The 24206-nt window shown below is 40.6% G+C and overlaps 1 protein-coding gene across 1 annotated transcript in view; it reads left to right on the forward strand.

The window, feature by feature from the left end:
• The window catches only part of GRM7 (glutamate metabotropic receptor 7), a gene marked incomplete at its 3' end in the record, with an annotated part of 1084681 nt that overhangs the window by 257547 nt on the left and 802928 nt on the right, over nucleotides 1-24206 (forward strand). The window contains exons 5-6 of the mRNA XM_079934350.1: nucleotides 776-881; nucleotides 7663-7883. The remainder of the gene's footprint in view (nucleotides 1-775; nucleotides 882-7662; nucleotides 7884-24206) is intronic.

The raw sequence follows: 24206 nt of genomic DNA on the forward strand, positions 1-24206 counted from the left end.
TATATTAGTCACTTGGGAAATTTTGCTTTGGAATAAAAAGAAAAAGCCAAGATATTTAACACTAATAGAAAAAGAAAGAAGGGAAAGAAACAACAGGAATTAAAAAAAAATTCTCCAGCTTTATTAATATATAATTGACATATAACATTGTGTAAGTTTAAGGTATACAATATGTTGATATGATACATTTATATATTGCAAAATGATCACTACCGTAGTGCTAGCTGACACCTCCATCGTGTCACATAACTACCATTTCTTTTTTGTGGTGAGAACATTTAAGGTCTACTCTTAGCAACTTTCAAGTATATTAAACAGTTTTATTAGCTAAAATCACCGTAAAGTAATTAGACCCAGAGAACTTATTCATCTTAAAACTGGAAGTTTGTACTCTTTGGCTGACATCTCCTGATTACCCCCAACCCCCTGCCTCTAGTAACCACCATTCTAGTCTCTGTTTCTATGAATTTGACTTCTTAAAAATTCCACATATAAGTGATATCCTACAGTATTTGTCTTTCTCCAACTTACTTCAGTTAGCATAATGCCCTCAAAGTCCACCCATGTGATAGGTTAAAAGAAACCTTGTTTGTGTTGAGGTGTGAATCCCTTCTACTCCAGGATAAGTTTGATTAGATTTGAAAGCCCAAATATCGGAACTTCAACATGTTTAAAGGTTCGGTGCAAATAAAGACCTTCTGAAGTCAAGTGTACACTCAAATAGTGACAGAGCCATGCAATGGAATTTCTATTCGTTTATGTTTTCTTCACAAAGACATCCAGGAAAGATGCATCAAAGGGAAAACCTAGCAGAGAATCTTAAACCAAAATAATTGGTGAGGCTGATTAAGAGAGGAGAAGGCATGAAGCAAAGAAACTTAGTAAGTACTTTTTTCCAGCTTTATTTAGATATAAATGATATATAACATTGGGTAAATTTAAGGTGTACAACATGTTGATTTGATACACATATATATTGCAAAGTAATTACTACCATAACATTAGCTAATACCTGAATCATGTAGCATAATTTCCATTTATTTTTTGTGGTAAGAATATTTAAGATACACTCTCTTAGCAACTTTCATGTATACAATACAGTATTATTAACGTAAATTACTATACTGTACATTAGATTCCCCAGAACTTATTTATCTTATAACTAGAAGTTTATAACCTTTGACCAACATATCACTTCTCTGCCACCTCCCAGCTCCTGGTAACCACGCTTTTTTTCTCTGTTTCTACAAGTTTTATGAATTTTGGGTTTTGTTTGTTTGGTTTTTTTAGATTCCATATGTAAATGAGATCATACAATATTTGTCTTTCAGTGTCAGTCTTATTTCATTTAGCCTAGTGCCCTCAAGTTCTATCCATGTTGTGACAAATGTCAAGATGTCTTTCTTTCTCATGGCTGAATGATATGTACATATGTATATACACCCCCCCACCTCATCTTTATTCATTCATCTGCTGAGGAACACTTAGGTTGTTTCCATATCTTGGTTATTGTGAATAATGCTGCAATGAACATGAGAGTGCAGATATCTCTCCCAAGATCCTGTTCTCATTTCCTTTGTATATATACCCAGAAGTGGGACTGCTGGATCATGTAGTAGTTTTATTTTTAATGTTTTGAGGAACCCTCTTAGTTTTCCATAGTGGCTGCACCAAGTTACAGTCTCACCAATGGTGCAGGAGAGTTCCTTTTCTCTACATCCTTGCCAACACTTGTTGTTTCTCGTCTTTCTGATAATAGTCATTTTGACAGGTATGAGATGGTATCTCATTGTGGTTTTGCATTTTTCCGGTGATTAGTGATGTTGAGGACTTTTTCATGTAGTTGTTTGACTGTCTTCTTTGAAAAAAATAAAGAAGATTAAAATCATATCAAAAGCCTTTTTGCACCACAGTTGCATAAAACTAAAAGTTCCTAGTTTCCGAGTTTCTCCTAGTTTACCAGGAGAAAACTGAAAAATTAACCAATATGTGGAGATTAAACAGCATGCTACTGAACAGCCAGTGGGTCAAGGAAGAAATCAAAAGAGAAATCAAAACCACTTCTTGAGACAAATAAAAATGAAAGTACAATATACCAAAACTTACGGAATGCATCTAAAGCAGTTCTAAGAGGGAAGTTTTTAGTGATAAGTACCTACATGAAGAAAAAAGAAAGATCTCAAATAAACAACCTAATTTTACAACTCAAAGAACTAGAAAAAGAAGAACAAACTGTGACCAAAGTTAGTGGGAGGAAACAAATAAAGATCAGAGCAGAAATGAATGAATAAGAGACTAAAAAGAAAATAGAAAAGATCCCTGAAACTTGAGTGTTTTTGAAAAGATAAACAAAACACACAGACCTTTAGCTAGACTTATCAAGAAAATAAAAGAGGATTCAAATAAATAAAATTATAAATGAAAGATGGTACATTACACCTAGATACCACACAAATGGAAAGGAATATGAGAAACTACTATGAACAATTGTACACCAACAAATGGACAAACTAGAAGAGATGAACACATTCTTAGTAAGTACTTCTACTGGTCTTACACTCCTGCTCATTTTCTGGCATTCCAAAATCTTATTTGAAATTTTGAGCATAAACATTCTTAGAAGAATCCACTGGTTAACAAAGAAAATTTTGTTTCATACTTAAAATTTTCTTTTCAATTCATAACTGGTTTTCTGTATGTGAGACATATTGTTTTCTTATATCAAGTGAATGCTGTCAGGAGTGATCTTCCATCACTTGTTCCTGTTTCTGGAACGTGGCTTGCTCTGTGGCTTGGCATTTTGGAGCTGTCCCTTTTAGACAAGTCTTGAATAAACCATCTTCTCACATAATTTGGCAGAAGCAAAATGGCATCCTCATGTAAAATGTCACCTGCTCTAGATTGGCATTATTCTTATAAGTATTCGAATAATTCTCTAAGATTCCTCTCTGTTTATCTCAGAAATATTACTCCCTGATGGTTTCTAAGAGGATAGTTTTGGTTATTTTATTAGGTCAAACTTTAATCCTTGATAGAGAGCAAAATATTTTAAAAACGGAGCCTAGGACAGATAAAGTTTGATTTAGTAATTAAACATTAGAGCTGGAAAGGAAAGTAGAGCTCATTGAATTCAGTGATTAGTGAGATGACTCTAGAAAAATTTCTGTTTCAGTACCATTGTGGAGAAAGAAGGTAAGCTAAATTAGGGTTTTTGATTCCTTGGTTTTCTCCCCTCATAGCATTTCTTTGGGTTTCTTTTTACATTGTGTTCTTCTTTAGTAGATTAACATTTTATTTTAAAACAATAATTTAAGTATTTCATATTGAAAAGTTGGAAAATTAGTTTTTAAGGGATTAAATGATTTTCCCAAGTCATAACTCTACTAAAAGATATAATGGGAACTAGGACCATGGTTTCTTGTGTTTTAGTGCTTTTTGATTTTTATTTCACGTTTTTGTTCTATTAAAGATCTAAGAACCCAATTGGAATTCCATAATAGGACATGATGGCTTTAAAAAAAAAAGAAATAATGAAAGAAAAGAGTTATAAAGAGAATTAAAATCATCAATAATTATTCTTGCCTACTGCATTTTTCCTTCAAATAATTATTTCTTTACCTGTTTATATTCTTCATACTGTATGTGATAAAGAATTTAAATAATAAAATAAAAATTTCCCCCAAATGTATTCATCTCGATCAGGGTTTCTCAACCTCAGCACTAAAATTTTGGAGTGACACATTTTTTTGTTGTTTGCTGTCCTATGCATTGTATAATGTTTAGCAGCATCCTTGGCCTCAACCCACCAGATACATGGAGATATGACAGTCTTTTACTCAGTCATGATAATCAGAAATGTCTCAGAGAATGCCAAATATCCACCAGAGACAACACTACCCCTGGTTGAGAACGATTGATCTAAATAATGTACAGTCTAGATCCAAACTGAGACACCAAACTGAAGATAATCTTACCATATGTTAGCTATTGTGAGTAGACATTTGTTCCAAGATTTTAAGCAGTCCATTGTGATATTTTAGAAATTCTAAGGAAAACAGTCGTGGCTGTAAGAAGTGAGGCAGGTGTGGGAGTCAAGCCTTAATGCAAGCAGGTGAAGTGGGCTGCATGAGCGTTGACTATGTGCTTGGTGGGTGTGGAGAGTCCACAAAAATATTTAATATTCTAATTTAATTGAACTCAGTTCTTGTTAACTTTTTGTATTATGTGATCCTACATGTAATAGGCAAAAAGAGTTAAATATTTGTCTTTGATGGCTGGACAAGGCAGTCAGACTCTAGAGTAGAGTATGGTGATGGTGATAGGGATTTTAAGCTTGCCATTTTGATGTCCAGATGTGTCTTAGAATGGAAGATGGAAAAAGTCATGAAGAAAGGGCTATCTTGAGGACTAGCTTTCCCTAGTTACAATAAAAGGGAATTATTTTTTGGGTTTTTTTTTTTGGTTTTTTTACTTTGTATTTAGTGGACAGCTATTAATCCCAGTGTGGAATTGTTCCTCTATCACCCACATAGTTTTCTTGAGTCTCTCAGCCACAGTGTCTGATCACTTCCTGGTGTAAAGCATGACTCAGCTTTGCCCAACTAGATTACTTTCATGCTACTTTCTGTACTTGTTCTGTGGTCATTGGCATAGAGATATCTATTACTTTAGCATTTTGACCTGTAATGATTTTATAAAGTAGCTGGGACAGTGATTATCTTGCCTGTCAATGCAAAGAGCCTAGCCACAACAGGAGATAACTAAGCCACCAAGCAAAAAGATACAAAGGCAAACAGACCCTGAATGATGAAGCGCCTCAAGACTTCTTTAATCACCTGGATCCAGCCGTATCTGAAGCTCAGGTTGCCCCTTGGACATCCAGCTACATGAGTCAACAAAGTAACCTTTTTTTTTTGCTTCATCTAGTTTGGGTTAGGTTTCCATCACTTACAATTGAAAGAGGTCTGCTGAGCATGGAGAATATTCCCATTGAGCAAATGTGAGCAAGGAATTGCAAATGCATAGAAATAAAATGACAGCTATACAGATGAAAGACTAACACGAAACAACAAGAAAAGCCCCTTGAACTTTAATGCAGGAATAATGAACAAATAAAGAGTATGTGTGAGCTATCTCACAAAAACCTGTTCTTCAAGGAGAAGCAAGGCATCAGAGAAAAATGACCTCATAACAGATTGAAATGGAGACGATAATGGAGGAGGAAAATGTCCAGAATCAAACCAGAGACTGTGTCCTTCTGTTCACATACTGTTTGCAAATTCTAATGATGGAGGACCAGTAATTGAGCTCACCTGTGTAAGAACTGTATAATTCATTTATTCAGCCAACATTTACAAATTATCAACCAAGAGGGAAGGATTCCAAGTTGTTAAACACCGAGTCTCTGAACTTCAGTCTTTATCCAAGATGTAAGTCTAGGGAGGGGAAAAAAAATTCAAGAAACCATGAATAGTATAAAAGCTATTGTAGGCGAGTGCAGAGTGAGACAGACAATTCACTCTATTACTTATGGCTTCTTCGACTGTAAGTGACAGAAAAAGGAATTCAAACTAGCTTAAGTAGGAAAAAAAATTTGCATGAGGATGCATTCAGGTTTGAACTCCTGAGTCCATGCACAGCTGGACTCAGGAATTCAAACCATGGCACCTGAACTCTATCTCCTTCTCTACCTCTTAATATTGTTTGCTTCTGAGTTGTCTTTCCACATTGTTGCAAAGAAGACCATTAGCAGATGTGGGTTAATGTCATTAGAGGTCATGATTCCAAAGGTAAAGTTACCTCTTTTCCTCACATGACATTTATTGACTCTGCTTTAGTCTTAGGCCCATTTCTGGAGCAAATTCTGTATCTAAGAGGATGTGCCTTAGCCTTGTCCATATACCACTTCTGCAGCTGGGTGCTGGGACCATGATACTGACAGACCCACCAAGATAAGGTGAAGTGAGAGTTACTGAAAGGAAAAGAAGCTATGTAGTCAGTATCATTTATGATGATGATGGTTATGATGATAACCTTCATCATCATTATTGTAGACGACATTCAGTCTCCTAACACATCCTGGGTGGGACCTAGAAGTTGTCATGTCACATCTGAGCTAACTATTAAAGAGTAAGTATTTGTATGACTACTGTTGGTTAGGATGAAAAACAAGAGGATGCATTAGTGTAGAGGATTCAGTGTAATTATGCAGGCATGCTTCAGCAAAATTCACTAATGTCCAAATATACACAAATTGTCATCTACCATTTATTGAGTACTGATTATGTGCCAGGCATTTGCTAAGTAAGCTCTTTAATTTGATCATCTCATTTAATTCTCCCAAATTTTACAAGGTAAATATTACTCTCTTTCTCAAATTGCAAATAATGCTCAGCGAGGTGAAATAATTTACTTAATTAGCAAGTGGTAGAGTTTGGATTGAAACACAGGAAATGTGAAACAAGAGCTTGGATATTTAATACGACTTTGTACTTAGGGGGACCATACATCTCAGTTTATGCCTCTTGTTCTGATATAATTATTAATTGCATCCCCTTCTACTTCAAAACATGTTCAGATTTTGACAATAAATTATATGATAACATGAACACTGCCTCCTTCATGGATATGTTTGAGCTCCCACGTATTTTATAGACTTGTCTCTCATTCAGAATGATTTTAATAATCTTTTATTTTAGGAGAAGAGCTTCATATTTACAAAGAAGGTGCAAAGATAGTACAGAGAGTTCTGATATCCCCACACCCACTTTCCCTTATTATTAGCACCTTATATTAATTTGTCACAATTAATGACAATATTGATACATTATTATTAACTAAAGTTCATACTTTATTCATAGTTCCTTAGTTTTCACTTAGTGTATTTTTTCTGTTACAGGATCCCATCCAGGATATCACATTATGTTTAGTCATCATGTCTCCTTAGGTTCCTCTTAACTGTGACAGTTTCTCAGGCTTTCCTTGTTTTTGATGACATTGACCCTTTTGAGAAGTACTGGCCAGATGTTTTGTAGAATGTCTCTCAACTGGGATTTCTCTGATATTTTCCTCACAATTATAATGGGGTTATGGGTTTGGGGGAGGAGATCACAGAGGTAAAGTGCCAGTTTTATCGCATAACATCAAGGGTATATACTATCAATGTGGCTTATCATTGTTGATATTAACCTTGATCACCTGGCTGAGGTAGTGTTTGACATGTTTCTCCATTGTAAAGTTACTCTTGTAAAATGGTTGTTAACCTTTTCAAGTTATGTTTGTATGGAGAACGTGCACACATCTTAAGTGTGTGAATCCATGACTTTTGACAGATATATTTACCCATGTAACCACTATCCCTATCAAGATGTAGAACATTTCTGTCAGCCCTCTAAAGTTGTTTTAACTTGTCTTAATTTAATCTTTTGATTTCATAGAGTCCCTAAAGAATCCTTTCAGTTATGATTGAGTCAGAAGTGCCCCAACTCTTAGCAGACATACAATTTTGAGCTGCTCTCGAAATAAGTAACCAGGTTCTTAACTACGTTTGACTCTATCAGGTTACCTTTTATAGACTGGCCATCTCTCCATATATCTTTCCTGACTGGAATAACTATGTAATGCAGACTTACCATCCCATGGACTTGAAACCTTTTCCTATAGGTAAGAACACCAGGATGAACAAGCCTCAGAAAGGGAGACTTAACGAAAAATCACAAGGAACCAATCTTTATAACTGCTAAAATGTGACGGGATGTGAAGAAGGCTGAGACGATTGTGACAAATCTGGCTTAGAGAAGACTATTGTGGATAATATCATGGGATACCACCGCATTTTATATTCAGAGATTTCTAAGAGTGGACCCGAAGTAGGAGCAAGACAGGTATGGTCTTAACATCCTAGGTAAGACATTATCAGTATTTGAAAGAGATTTCTAAAGCACTTTTATCAATTCCTTTTTTAAAGTGTTAGTTATAATATTAATCACTGTTGGATTTATAGGGAAATAATGTTTTACAAGAAGCAACATAAATATAAGTGTAAAAGTTCATGAGGCGGCATCATGCAAGTTATTTTATCAAAACTTATATAAAAATCATGGCATATAATTAGAGCTGAAAGAAATGTTAAATCTCAGAGAGCCACAAAAAAAAAACCTCTTCAGTTTATAGATAATAAAAATGGATGAGTTGAAAAATTTGCCCAGATAATTGGATCTTAACCTTATATATAAACTTTATTGTGGTATAGTTTACATAAACAAAAGTATATGCATATTAAATATATGATTGATGAGTTTATAAAATATAAACTAAGCATAAAACTTAATATACTAAAAACCACCACAAATTAGATATATAACATTTTCATCACCCTGGAAAGGTACCTTATACCCCTGTTTACTCAATCTGTCCCCTATTCTCAGACCCAGGCTGATCTACTCTCACTACATATTAACTTTGACTTTTCTAGAATTTCATATAAAAGATGTCATATTGCATACACTGTCTTTCTTCCTTTACTTCCTATAACATTTTTGAGATATATCTGTTTAGTATATATTAGTTGTTCCCTTTTATAGCTGAGTAGTATTCCATTGTATGGATATACCACATGTATTTATCCTTTTGATGGGCATTTAGGTTGTTTCCATTTTATAGTTATTTTGAATAACACCACTATAAACATTTATACAGAAATACCTGTGGACATATACTGTTATTTCCTTGGGTAGAAGTGGAAATGTTGGGTTGAATGGTAAGTGCATGTTTACCTTTATGAGAGACTGAGAAAGACTTTTCTAAAGTGGTTGCACCATTTTGCATTCTGACCAGCAGTGTATAAAAGTACTAGCTCTGCTGTATCCTTTCTAACACTCACAATGGTCAGTCTTTTTCATTTTAACCTTTGTAATAGGTAATGGGATCTCATTTTGGTTTTAATTTGCTTATCCCTGAAAACTAATGGTGCTGAACATCTTTTCATGTGCCTACTGCCTTTTGTGTATCTTCTTCAGTGAACATATACTTTTTCTGTATGTGTGTGTAATATATAATCTTCCTTATGTACAAGTTCTTTGTAAAATATATGTTTTGTGAAATTTTCACCATTTCTGCTTCCTTCTCCCCTATTTTCTGAACGAGTCTGTGTAAGATTGACATTTTCCCTTAAATTGTTGATCACATTCACCAAGGAAAGCCATCTGGACCTAGAATTTTCTTTGTGGGAAGGATTTTTATAGTTACTTTGTTTATCTTATTCAAACAGCTTTGTTGAGATGAATTTTACTTATAAAATCCACTAATTTCAAGGATACAATTTAGTCATTTTTAGTAACTACCAAATTATACAACCATCAACATGAATCAGTTTTAGAATATTTTTATTACCCTAATAAGATCTCTCATGCCCATTTCCAGTTTATCCCCATTCCCACCACCAGCCCCAGGCATGGGAAGGTTTTTCACTGTAAAGGAAATTTAACAAACATAAAGCTTTTAGATTTTTTTCTTTCTTTTTGAGTCAATTTTGGTAAGTTGTGCCTTTCAATGAATTTGTCCATTTCACTTAGTTATCAATTTTTTGATATAAAAATTTTCATGACATTTCCTTATTTTCCTTTCCATGAGTCTAGGGTCTAGAGTGATGCTTTTTCTTTTTATATTGGTCATGTCTCTCTTCTTCCTTTTTTTCTTAATCTGTCCAGCTTAGACATTTTCAGTTTTACTGGTCTTTATGAGGAACAGCTTTTGGTATTATTGGTTTTTATCTCTTTTTGCTCTTTTCTATTTTATTGATACTTTTTATTCTTTCTTTTTACTTACTGTGAGTTTAATTTATTTTACTTTTTTAGTTTCAAAGGCAAAGTTTAGATGATTGAATTAAATGTATATTTTCTTTTCTACTATATGGCTTTAAGCTATAAATCTCTCCCTAAGAACTGCTTCAGATAGAGTCAACAGATTTTGACAGGCTGTTATTGTTATCAGTCATTAAAAATATATTCTAATTTATCTGGATTTTTTTTTTTTTTTTTTTTTTTTTTTTTTTTTTTTTTGCGGTACGCTGGCCTTTCACTGTTGTGGCCTCTCGTGTTGCGGAGCACAGGCTCCGGACGCGCAGGCTCAGGGGCCATGGCTCATGGGTCTAGCCGCTCCGCGGCATGTGGGATCTTCCCGGACCGGGGAATGAACCCGTGTCCCCTGCGTTGGCAGGCGGACTCTCAACCACCGCGCCACCAGGGAAGCCCCTATCTGGATTTCTCTTTAAATTGTGAGTTAAGTGTGTTTAAATATCAAATATTTGGGGACTTTCTAGATATTTTGTTATTGATTATCAAGTTAATACCATTGTTATCAGAATGAGTTCAATAATTTTAAGTGTATGAAACTTGTTTATGGAACAATATATGGTCTATCTTGAACAATGTTCAAGTTTGTCTTTCTTCTGCAGTGTGCAACTGCTGTTACACAGATGCAGTGAATTTCAAACAATGTATTTTTCAGCCCTACACATTCCATTTATTTTTATATTTTTCACTTCTCTCCTCATTGGGTTCATGTTTCCCTCAAATTCTTGAACATATTTACACTAGCTGTTTATACTTATTTCTTATTGCTGTGACACAACTACCACACATTTAGTGACTTAAAACAATACTCATTTATCTCATAGATCTTTAGGTACTCAAGTATGGGTGGCTTGGCTGGGATCTCTCCTGAGGCTCTTCTTACAGAACTGAAGTCAGAGTGTCAGCCAGGCTAAGCTGTTATCTGGAAGCTCTGGGAAAAATCCATGTCCAAGGTTATTTACCTTGTCAGTAGAATTCAGTTACTTACAACTGTAGGGACGACATCCTTGTCTTCTCTTGCCGTTATCCAGGGGCCAGACAGCTGCTAGGGCCACTCTCAGACCCTTCCAGATGGCTCCTTCCCTCTCAGCAATAGAGAACCTCCTTCATATTGAATCCTTCTCACACTTAGGATCTCTCTGACTTACTCTTTTGTGACCAGCCAAAGAAAAGTCTTATTTTAAGGACTTACATGATTAGGTTAGGCTCACCTGGAGAATCTCTCTCAAAGCCAACCGATTAATAACCTCAATTACACCTGCAAAATCCCATTCACTATATAATTATGGGGGCTATTTTAGAATTCTGTCACAGTTTTTTTTGTATTTGTGCTGATTCTAAAATCTGTCATTTCTAGATCTGTTTTTATTGACTAGTTTTTCCTCCTGCCTTTTCACATGCCTTATAATTTTTATTGGATTCTGTACAGTGTAAAAATAATGTGGTTGTGTCTTCATTTCATTGTCTTCCTTTAAAAAGCATTGAATCTTGTTTTAGCAGACGTTAGGTTACTTGCAGAGCAGCTAGATCCTTTCCAGGTTGGTTTTTAAGACTTTTTCCAGTGGGTATTTAGCCCTGCTATTAAAGTGTAACCTTTCTGGGTTTCTACTAATTTGTCGGAGTCTTCAGAAAGATTTCTCCCCTCCAGAGGGTTAGCACTTCAGTGTCTCCCAGTGCTGTGTGAGCTCTGTTACAGTTCCCTAATAGTTGTTATTTTCCTAGGGTCCCATATCCTCATCCTATGTTTTCCCAGTTTAGTGTTGAGCCAAAATTCGAGGGACTACCATACATATTTCTAGCCCTCTTTCTCTGTGTGCCTCCTGTCTATTTTGTACTCTTGCCTGCAAGTTGCAGCTTCCTGAGTCTCTCTGAACTCTGATCTCTGTTTTCTCAAATTAGCCCACTGACCATGCTCAGCTTGGGTCTGAAAAGTGGCACCAGGCAGGAGCATTCATAGGACTTGCCTCATTTGTTCCCCCTCCTTTGGGGAACACAGTCCTGCGCTCTTAGCTGCCCAGTGTCTTAAAAGGGTTGTTTAAGTTATTCTAACTTTCTAATGATTAGCTTTGAGAGGAAAATTCTGGGGCTAATTACTCCATCATGGCTAGAAGCAGGAGTCCTCAACTGAGATTGATTGACTGAATGAATGTCTACAAGAGCTTACCTGCTACCTTCTTCCCACAGAAATGAGACTTGATCCCACTTCTGATTTTATTTTAATGGGGTGGAGGGTTGAGAAACTGAAGAATCAAAATCATTATAGGATAGGGACTCCCCTGGTGGCGCGGTGGTTAAGAATCCACCTGCCAATGCAGGGGACACGGGTTTGATCCCTGGTCCAGGAAGATCCCACATGCCCTGGAGCAACTAAGCCCGTGCACCACAACTACTGAGCCTGCGAGCCACAACTACTGAAGCCTGCACGCATAGAGCCCGTGCTCCACAACAAAAGAAGCCACCGCAGTGAGAAGCCAGCACACTGCAATGGAGAGTAGCCCCTGCTTGCCGTAACTAGAGAAAGCCTGCACACAGCAATGAAGACCCAACACAGTCAAAAATAAATAAAATAAAAAATAATTTTTAAAATGCTGTGAATTCACAACACAATGATAAAAAATTTTTTTAATCATTGTAAGATAAATAACTTGCATGGGGAAGATACTAGTATCAACTTACGTTAAATAATTTCAAAGCAGATATGATCATGAGAAATGGGCCCACATCACAAAGAATCAAGATATGCAAAGAATATGAGTAATTACCCTAAGGAATATTGTTTGAATATTAAATGAGATGTGAATATTAAAAAATGATAGATGGTCTAAAATTCCATTTAATTCGATTAGTGGAATTAAGCATGGTAGATGGTCTTGTAAGACATACTAATACATTCCCCAGAGAGAACTTTCCAATAATTTAAACATTTTATGTTCAGTGGTTCACTGGACATACCCAGAACGTGATTCATCCAAGAGGAATAGTTCTGGAAACACTGCTGATAGAGATTAGTGTCTAATACATAGACAGACAACAGAGTACAATAGTTAAAAGTGTTGCTGAGTTTAGACATGGGTATGAGCTCTGTTTCTGCACCCAAGAGCTAGGTGGCAGAGGGGTTGAAACATAGACTTTGAAGATAGAGTTCCTGACTTCAAATTGAGCTCTGTGCTTCCTAGCTTTATGTCCTTGGCAAGTCTCTTAAAAACACTGTACCTCAATTTCTTCATCTGAAAAATAGGGGTGATGAATAAGGATACCTGCCTTTTATGTGTTGAGGATGAGATAAATCCTTAGTTTATTATGAGGATTAAATAAATCAACGTGTGTAAACCATTCAAGCAGTACCTGGGGCATAGTAAGTTCCAGATAAGTGTTAGCTATTATAATAATTTCTTGTCTAAAATTAGGATAGTAATAAAAATAGTAACTCTTTTATAGGTTTCACACAGATTGACTCACTGCATGTAAACTGCCCATGCTAGTGCCTAATAGACAGGAGATGTTCAATGAAACAGAATAAACCTCACATCATGGTTGATTCAAGAAATCTGTGAGGTTCAGTGAGCAGGTTCAAATGCATCCATGGCCCGTAAGTAAGCAGGGTGTTATTCTTCTAAAAGATAAAGGAAACTCTACTAGTTTAGATTTACTACTAGGTTTAGATAGGTGAACTATCACACCCTATACGTCTGACACACACATACAAAAACCTATACTACATGATCATATGATTTTTAGCATTCAGGTTGTTAATGTGGTTTATCTCATTGATTGATTTACTGTTACTGAACCATCCTTGCATCCCTGGGATAAATCCCACTTGATTATGGTGTATGATGCTTTTAATGTATTGTTGAATTCGATTTGCTAATAATTTGTTGAGGAATTTTGCATCTATGTGCATTGGTGATACTGGCCTGTAATTTTCTTTTTTTTGTGGTGTCTTTGACTGGTTTTAGTACCAGGGTGATGCTGGCCTCATAGAATGAGTTCAGAGCGTTTCTCCTTCTGTAATGTTTTGGAATAGTTTGAGAAGGGTAGGTGTTAACTCTTCTCTAAATGTTTGATAGTATTCACCTGGGAAACTGTCTGGTCCTGGACTTTTATTTGTTGGGAGTGTTTTATTACTTATTCAATTTCATTACTGATGATTGGTCTGTTCATATTTTCTAGTCCTGATTCAGTCTTAAGAGATTGTAACATTTCTAGAAATTTGTCCATGTCTTCTATCTAGGGTGTCCAGTTTATTGGTGTTTAATTGTTTGTAGTAATGTCTTATGATTCTTTGTATTTCTGTGGTGTTGGTTGTAACTTCTCATCTTTCATTTCTTATTTATTTGGGTTCTCTTTTTTTTTTTCTTGATGATTCTGGCTAAAGGTTTATCAATTTTATCTTTTCAAAGAACCAGTTCTTAATTTTATTTATCCTTTCTAAATTTTTTTTAGTCTTTATTTCATTTATTTCTGCTCTGGTCTTATTTCTTTCCTTCTACTAACTTTGGACTTTGTTCTTTTCCTGGTTCCTTTATTTGTAAGGTTGGGTTGTTCATTTGAGATTTTTCTTGTTTCCTGAGGTAGATTTGTATTGCTGTAAACTTCTCTCTTTTTATTGCTTTTGTTGAATACTGTAGACTTCAGATCATTGTTTTCCTGTTTTCATCTTATCATGAGATAAACATAAATTGTGATTTTAAGACAATTTAAAAATTCACAGTTATACTCCAGCCTTCTTAAGTTTTAATCTTACTTCCCACTCAACTGGTCATTTGCAGTCACTGTCATTTGGAGCTTTATGTCATATGCTCAAGGTCTGGATTCATGTTAAGAGGTGACTCTAAGACTACTACCACACTCCATGTCATAGAGTTTTAAACTTTCTATAGTTCATGCTCACAGGAATCTAAGAATCAGGAGGTATTTTTAAAAATTATCTGCTTATCTTTAAGCAATGACAATCTAAATTAGTATCCTCAATTTTGAGAGACTCAACTGAAATGAATCACTGGCTTAAGCAAGGGATGGAATATATTGGGGGACCAAGTGGAATGTTCCAAGGCAAATACAGCTTCAGCCATTGCCAGATCCAGTCTCAGATGACTCATCAGGGCTCTCCTTTTCTCTCTGTATATTTGATCTGCTTCTCTACGTGTGTTGATTTTATTCTCAGTTGCGGTTTATCCATGTGATGGAAAAGACAGCTACTGGAAGCCCCCATTTCTGTCTTCCTAGATAAGAGGTCAAGAGGAATAGATCTGCCTTATGCAAGTGTCAGTACATAACATCTGAGGTCCTTTACCTATCCTTGAACTCTTCAGCCTCAGCAGGGGGAAAGGAGGGCTCAATTTTGCCAACACTAGATGTGTGTCCACACCTGAGTTTGGATAGGTGAGGCATTAAGCGTAACAGCTCCATCTCAACTCTTACAGACTGAGAGGGGTTGTTTCCCAGAGGAATAGCTAGCCCATGATGTTACCAAAGGAACATCAGGAACATTCCCGCCCCTGCCAACTTAGGGAATGTACAAAATCAGAGCTCCTTAAAAAGATGGAAGTAGGAAATAGATGGAGTAACTGACACAAGATATCTACTACAAGTAAATATGACAGGAAAGTACAACAGATGAGATAGAATTTTTTTCTCTTCCTCTCTCTCTCTCTCTCTCTCTCCCCCACCCCCCACCAAGAAAAAAGTGACCTTGACCCAGTAATGCAATACAAATGTAAGATTGTGTTAAAAAAAAAAAAAAAAAAAAAGCAGCTGGGCTTCCCTGGTGGCGCAGTGGTTGAGAGTCCACCTGCCGATGCATGGAACCCGATGCACGGGTTCGTGCACCGGTGGGGGAAGATCCCACATGCCGCGGAGCAGCTGGGCCCGTGAGCCATGGCCGTTGAGCCTGCGCGTCCGGAGCCTGTGCTCTGCAACGGGAGAGGCCACAACAATGAGAGGCCCGCGTACCGCCAAAAAAAAAAAAAAAAAGCTATGAAAACAAAACCTATGGATGGAGACCTACATGAAAGATGGAAGAGTATAATAATGGCCAGAGTACATTACTGTGGCAGAAGCGGCAGCCCTTAAGGAGGACAACTTTATAAATTACAAATTGGATTTGAATAGACAGGGAATTGAAAGTGGAGACATTATTTTCTGCAGAAGATGATGGACAGGGGAAAACAAAGAAAATAAAACTGAGATTGTTAACAAAATACAATGCTAAGCATATAAGTTAGGACTGAGTCCTTAACTTTCATTTTTATTAATGACTGGGTGAGTATAGATTACTGACTACACAGAACCAAGCCTGGGAACACATTTTATATTTATGATCTTTGTGTCTAAAACTAGATTCTCCTGCAATTTAATATGACACTAGGACAATGACTGGCCAAGTGTTAGATTAATCACTCTTACACAAAGATTTTTCATTCATATAATCTCAAACAAATACTGCGTCACCTATTAAGTTCCAGATCCTATGCCCTCTGGCTGAAGATACAAATATCTTGCAAGCCCAGCGCCACTTTCCTCTTTCTCTGGTAACAAATCACACTTTCTGTTATGACAATGGCCCCAGTTTCAGCCCAGGAATAAACACTTGACTCAGGAAGAGCCAATTAAAGCCTTCCTTTACAGTTGATCGAGAGCTTTAAGGTTAGAGTATTTCAATCTTATGCAATTTTTGTAAAACAAAATTATTTCAAAATCTAATTATTCTTTAAGTTCTAGAAACTGCATTCTGTGACTAAGAGGACAGTTTATTTGCTGTCGTTTCTGCTCTGCCCACTTTATGCTTCTGTCACTGTGAGATAAAGGCAGTGGGGAATGGCAAACCAGTTCTGATTCATTCAACACATGAGTGCTTCTTAGGTACAAAACACCATTCTGAACATTGTCCGGGATAAAAAGATAAATAATACCTAGCCCCTTACCCTCAAGGATCTTCCAGCTTAGCAAGGGAAATAAAACATGCACACAGATGACTGCAACAAAAAGAAGATAATGATTGCTGCCAGATGTTTGGGGAGAATGAGCAGAGCGAAGAGAGAACACAGAATAAGGCAACATTCAGCAGTCAGCCAAGAACTATTTGTTGAGCAGTTGCAAGCTGTGACCTGGAAATGGAAGAGGAGAACATAGATCTTCACATGGGCAGGTGAAAACTCAAGTGTTATTACTTGTAACACAGCTCTTCAAATATATTTTTTGGCACCAAGTGCCTAATAAATAACCTTAAATTAAAAACTAAATAAGGGTACAGTCTCTATCAAATATAGCCTCAGGTACTGATGCCTAAATCCTAGGATCACAGTATTTGTGTTCCCAAGGATGCCTTTCTATTGCTTTGCTTCTTTCCCCCTTTCCAAATTAGCTAATGCTGCCTTAACAGGATATCTATTTCACTTGTTCCAGCCTTTTTGATCCAGTGTATTGAATAGCAGAACAGGTGAGTTACAAGAGGGTATTTTGACTTCAAGCAACAGAAATAAAATACTATATAATTGAAAAAAAAAAAAAAACAGGCAATCTTTCAGGCACATGTGGATCCAGGAGTTCACATGTTTTAACCAGGTCCCTTTCTCTCTTCCCCACCCCTTCTTCTCTCTGCCTTTTCTCCTCTCTGGTATCTCTCATTATGGGATTCAAATATTTCCCTGTTTATGTGGGAGCTTCTGGCACAGCTGGCTCGCAGCTGCGAGTACCCCCGCAGCTCCAGGGCTGGCTGGAAGGGGCGGGCGCATCACAGCATAAGGTTGCACAAGGTGTGCACTTATATAGCAGGGCATCACATCTATGAGTGATGGATGATCACAGTGTATACAGGGGTAGCTTCGCATAGCTTTTACATCACTTTTCTTGAAGACGGCAGTAAAATGGTATGTGTTTACAAAATCAAATAGTGTAACATTGCCCAAAAGATATACATAAAGCATTTAGAGGAAGGCGGCTCCTTTTTCTTTTAACTCCGGCACGAATTGTCTATTGGACAGTGGTAACCCTATGTCATCAACCTCGTTACTCCAGCAGAAGTCCAGGGATTAGCCCTGCATAACTCTTGTTAGCCTCTTCTCGCTTCCTTGAACACTGTAGCCAGAAGGTTATTTTCCTCCTCAAACCTTAAGTATTGAAACCTGGAGGAGGGACATGTCTGAAAAGAAAATGATGGACTGGACTTTCCCTAGAAGGAAGATAAATGGGTGGTCAACAAGAAAAAAATTCTCTGTACCAGGAAATGTTTGAAGTGTTGTTTGGGTATCAAAAAATGGGTGCCCTACACATAAAGCAACAAAGGATATTGGTCTAAAAAGAACACCATGGCCAAAGGTGCATGGCCTATTTCAACAGAGGATTTGAAAGTTAAAAGTTAACCTGTAAAACATTCAATTCAATTTCATCATTTTACAGATGGGCAAAGTAAAACTCAGGCACAGGAACAGAAGTTCCAAGGTCATACAGGTGGTTGGTGGAAGAGACAACCAACTTCCCAACTTCTGACTTTTTAGGGGGGTGTGTGTGTGTGTTGTTTTGTTTATGTGCAAGGACATTTTTCTTTAGTACACTAACATTACAACAGAAAGTATAGTCTTGTTTTGGTTTTCTCTGTGCCCTCAATTCTGTATAAGACAGTTTCGCTGCACTCCAACAGAAAGGCTCAGCAAGAGTAGAGACCTCCATAAACAGTACACGTGGGCACCAAGGGCAGATACATTGCCCTTCCTTGTGTAGGAACTAGGGCCACTTGTTGCTTTAATGGGCCAAGTTTGGGCTGGACCTGCAGGAGGGGACACCTTTGAAAAACAGCTTCCTAACTGCACTACAACCTGCTCTGGCATCCTGATTCCACTCCCCAAACCCCCCAAATCTTCAGCCAGGAAAAAAAAAAAAAAGAATGGACCACTGGATCACTGGATCGATGGGGAGATTTCTGTCTGCTCCTCCTACTGTCACCTCTTTCTTGCTATTTCCTGCCCGAGGAAACCAGACATCAGCCCAAAAGCATCTCTGGAAATGGGTAGGAGGGAGCCTTACACCTGTCAGCGCCAGAGAAGAAAGTGCGCTCTGCAGAGTTCTCAGTTGTGCCATCTCTTGCGATGAAAGGAAGAAAAGGAACGAATCCGCCACAGATTTACTGGAGACCAGGGTTACTTCATCCGGCTCCGGCCACAGTAACCCCTGAAGACCAAAGATGCATTTCCATTCCCAGCATTTCTTGTTGGCGTCTTTCCCTACAGGCTAGCCCAGTGCCTGGCCCCGGAGAAGTCTCTGCGTAAAGGTTCTTGAGGTCATAAATCAGGCTCCTGTGTGTATGTGTGTTTTTCTTAGGAAAAACTGGCACAGACGAATTAGCAGTAGAGACTGGGGTCTTCCTACTACCCTTCATGCTTGGCGGCATCACCTTCCGACTACCTCGCATTCTCCCGGCGCTGACAGCCCCGGCTCCGGACCTCAGGGTTGGAAGTAGTCAGCCCCAGATAGAACCGCCCTGTCCGGGGCTGATGCCACCCTGTGCCTAGAATGTGCGTGTGGGTGCAGGCGGGCGAGCGAGCGGCTTCTACACTGAGACAGAAGCAGGAGCTCAGCCTTCGCCTGCGACCTGCAATCCCCAGATTCCCTGGGGACCTCGAAACTCCCAATCGGAGGCACTCCCCCCCCCCCCCCCCACAGCCGCCCACCCATTCCCCCCGCCTTACCTCAGCACGCAGCCCCTCCCTGCGTGATGATGCAAAACCGTGGGGAGGGCGGGCGCTGGGAAGGGTGGGGAGAGCCTGAGAGCGAGCGAGGGTGGGAGGGAGTGGGCGGAGGTGGAGAGGGAGCCGAACGCGCATTTAAAGCGATAGCCATCCGCGCTCTCTCCCCAGTGCTGGGCTGTTGGAGAGCTCGAGCTGCAAGCCACCGAGCGCGAGCTCGAGCGCGGCGCGCCGGCCAGGGAACCCGAGAGCGCACGGCGCCCCAAGCTGGCAGGCGCCGCGGGACCCCCAACCCTCGCCGGCTGCCCTTCCCCGGGCGCTCCCACCCTCCTCGCCCGCAGGAGACCCTGGGCTTTCCCGGAGGAGCTCACCCCAAGGGGCCAGGACTCCGGCGAGCCCGCCACCGTCCCCTCCAGTGCCGCCGCCACCACCGCAGCCGCGGGAGCAGCATGGTCCAGCTGGGGAAGCTGCTCCGCGCCCTGACTTTGATGAAGTTCCCCTGCTGCGTGCTGGAGGTGCTCCTGTGCGCGCTGGCGGCGGCGGCGCGCGGCCAGGAGATGTACGCCCCGCACTCCATTCGGATCGAGGGGGACGTCACCCTCGGGGGGCTGTTCCCCGTGCACGCGAAGGGTCCCAGCGGAGTGCCCTGCGGCGACATCAAGAGGGAGAACGGGATCCATAGACTGGAAGCGATGCTCTACGCCCTGGACCAGATCAACAGCGATCCCAACCTGCTGCCCAACGTGACGCTGGGAGCGCGGATCCTGGACACTTGTTCCAGGGACACTTATGCGCTCGAACAGTCGCTCACTTTCGTCCAGGCGCTCATCCAGAAGGACACCTCCGAAGTGCGCTGCACCAACGGCGAGCCTCCGGTTTTCGTCAAGCCCGAGAAAGTAGTTGGAGTGATTGGGGCTTCGGGGAGTTCGGTCTCCATCATGGTAGCCAACATCCTGAGGCTTTTCCAGGTAGGGGGGCGCTCCCTCCGGGGCAGAGCGCGCCGTAGCTCCCCGCGCTCTTTATCCTGAAGGCTGGCTTGGACTCCAGGGGTGCGGGGTCTGGTCAGCCTTCGCTCATTTCCACCCTGGAGATGCTGCCGAATCCCTCCCACCTCACCCGAGGAGGTACTTGCCCTGCTTGATTCATTTCCCTTCCATCTCTTCCCTGTCCGCGCTCCACTCCATCCGGCTTGACATTCTGGATTTATGGCCCCATTAACAAGAAACAGTCTCCGAAAAACAAGGCGATGATTTAAATGGGTTTGCATTAGAGTGAAATATGGTTCCAAAACAGGCTTGTAAAAGTGCCGGGCTCCTGTGAGAGCCAGTTAGGCGCAAGGAATATGAAAGATGAGAAGACGCCTAGAAACTAGGCATTTCTCAACTCCCCAGCTTCCCTGCCCCAAGCCGCCCGACAAGCTGCAGCTCCCTTGGAAAATTTCGAGAAGAGCTTAGGGAGGCAGTTCTTAAACCGAAGGCTAGGTCTTCACCTACATTTGGACGTGAATTGCCCATTTCGCTCGGGTTGGATTTCGCGACCTGTAACCTGTCTCTGCGAGGGCATGGGGCGGAAGGCGTGGGGACTGTCCTCAAGCGGGGAGAAGCCACCCGCAGACGTGCCCCCAGGTGATTTGCTCTGGGCAGTTGTTTGCACCGTCTAAACTGCCTTTGCGATCCGGCCACTGGCAGGAGCCGGGCGATCAGCTTTCTGCTCCTGCCAGCTCAGAGCCCGGAGGTGAGCTCATGCTAACTGCGAAACACAATCGCTTTCTCTGCACCCACCCTGTGCCCATTCTTTCCCACGACCTCCCTAACGCAGCCCCCAACCCCAGTCCTGGGTTTTGAGGACGATTCTCAGAGCCAGACAAGAAGGCGCCTGGAGGGAGGCAGTAGGGTGCGCTGAGCAAGGCCGGGCGGTCCTCCAGCTCCGGGTGCAGGCGGGCGACGGCGGAAGATGCGAGGACGGTGGATCGGGCCAGCTGAGCGGTGGGCGGTGCTGCAGTGCTCTCTCACCGCCTGCTCCCGCAGCCTCGGCCCCACGGCTCCTGTGCCGCCCTGGGTATAGATGGATGGCTTCTGGATGAAGAAATTGAGTTTCAGGGTCTGGGTGACTATGGGTTCTCTTGTTTCTCTGTCTTTCTTCCTGTGTGTCTCTCTCCTTGTGTCTCTTTCTCCCTGCTGTTTTTTTTTTTTTTTTTTGGTCTCTCTGTTTTTATGTTCTCCCTTTCAATTTCTGCCTCTTTTCCTTCTCTACCCCTATCTCCAAGTTTTTTGTTCATCTCTATCTTGAAGTGATCCTTTCCTAATGCCCAGCTCTCTCCCTGCCTGGTAGGACCCAAGCTCAGTTAGTCCCTTCTCCAGATGTTCTGGCTGACCCTTATGCTCCCCGTAGCTAAAAAGTTGGCTCCCTCTCAAGTGCCTTTCCTGAAGCACGTTGGGTTTCTGGAGGGGACTCCTTGTGAGATTCAAGCTGTCACTACATCAGCACCCAGGAGTATGAAGTTTGTGTTTGTGCCAGAAGGAGGGGTGCCTGTCTAAAGCTGCAGCCTGGTATGGCCCCTCTGAGCCTCTGAGCATCCCTAGCACCTCTTTAGTATGCCACCATGGAGATCTCTAGATGTTTGCAAGGCCAAAAGTGCCTCCGGGCAGCCTTCGCTTTGAGGTAATGCTTTCAGGAAGAGCCTGGGTTGTTGTAAGCAAAACCCAGAAGCACTTCCTTTACCTCTGAGCTTAAACTAGAGAACCTGAGGAGGCAGCGCTGCAGGGAGGATGAGGCCAGAGGTCACCTGAGAACCACAGGGGCAACTCACAGTAGTTTTACTGGAGCTCTGGGGGTTGAAGGCACATTTGCTGTTTGACATTTTTAAAATTATTTTGGTGCCTTCACTTGGAGCTTGGGCAGTACTGCAGATGGGCCTGCCTGTCGAAAAAAGAGTAAAATCTTAAAGTCAAGAGAGAGCTTGCAGACTAGGCTGAAGGATTGTGTTTGCTGAAAAAGATTCCAGGGGGAGCTGATTCCTTCTCTGGTGTGTGGATCTGAGGCACTTGCAAGAAAAGAAAACGCTTGCCTTATGCTTAGTTCCCCCGTTCCCTGGGCTGGGAAGGAAAGGAACTGAATGCCAGCATTAGCAGTGTGGGTTGGGACCAAAACCATTCAGAGAAAACACTGTCATTTTCCTCTAATTTGCAAATTGCAGCTATTCATGTTGGATTGAACAGCTGAGGGAAAAGAGCCCCCAGTTTTCACCTGCATTTATTGAGAAGAGGCTGGTAGTAGGAGGGATGCACCAACTTGTAGCTTGTGCTGCAAGCTGGATATAAGCTTGGTGTGAGCATCCTGGTTAACCACTGCCCATGTTCAAATATACAGAGATAGATTCCAACAGTCTCTTCCAGTAGCCTTATTTTTGCGTGTGATCTTAGAAGATCCTGGCATGTAAGTCCAGTCCCCAGTTTCCCAGCCTCTGTAAACCTGCAAAATGAATAGAGAGAATAGTGGAACACAGACCCATTGTTCAAAGGCACAGTCACTTTAGGGAAAGAGGAAAAGAACGGGTAGGTGAATCTTCTCTGGGATTGCAGGGTTCAGCTCAATGAAGACTGTCCTGTATAAAAGAAACTCCTCTAAATGGTTGAATTCTTAGCTCTCCAGAGATCTGAGTTTTCTTTTCCCCAGTCCCTGTGGGGTGCTGTGGGGAATGTGCCAAACCTATCATTTGAGATAAAAATTTATGGTGAGGTAAGCTTCTAGGCTGGGGGAAGGAAGACTTAGTGACTGAAATGGGGGTTGCTAAGCACTGGGGGGCAGGAAGGAACAAGGAGATAGTAATGGATGTAACAAACGCTGCAGCTGCCAGCAAAGCCTGGATTGAAGTTCCTTCCTGAAAATGAGGACCCGGGCAAGAATGACCACTCAGATGTAAACAGTGTCTCTGACTGGGCATTCTCATCTGCCTGCCGGTGGGCCAGAGCTGAGCAAGTCCTTTCTCTCCTCTGTATGCACACTGAATTGGTTAGTAAGTGACATGTCAGAGGACAGGAATCATATTCAGTGGATCTTTCAAATCCAGGAGTTTGAGGCTAATGAAATTAGTGTGTGGCCAGGGCTCTGCCAACTAGAATTAAGTCACTGCAGCCACCCTGCAATGCATTTTCAGCCTGAAGGGAGCATCAGGGAGGAATTTCGGGAGATTTGTTTCTGAGCCTGTACAAAATAATACTCTCCTAATGCTAAGAAAGATTAAATGTAAATTAATATTGACTACGAGTAACATATTTAAAAAATAATCGCAGAGTGGGGGATGGCTTAAAGTGGAGAGATTATATAATATGGTGTCCAAAGAATAAATCTCCCCTGACCACTGTTTCATGGGCTATAAGTAAGGTATATTACAATGGAAAGTAATGGGAACGTTTTTATTCAAGGCTTCTCTGCTATTGACTTGAGAGCAAACACTCTGAGAGTATAAATTACTCTTGCTATGTGCTGACTCTGAATGAACAATATTTCATGTGCAGTGACATGGTCTAAGCTATAGACTTGGAATTGAATGGCATCTGTTTCAATTGTTTTGTTCTCTCAAGAGCAACTAGATAGAAAAAAGTGGTCAATTTGACCCTTGTGGGAGCGTGTTGCAAATCTAAACCTGTGTCCCTCGTACCATAAATGAAAT

This window comes from Stenella coeruleoalba (genome assembly GCF_951394435.1).
Source record: "Stenella coeruleoalba genome assembly, chromosome: 10".
NCBI classification, from domain to species: domain Eukaryota; kingdom Metazoa; phylum Chordata; class Mammalia; order Artiodactyla; family Delphinidae; genus Stenella; species Stenella coeruleoalba.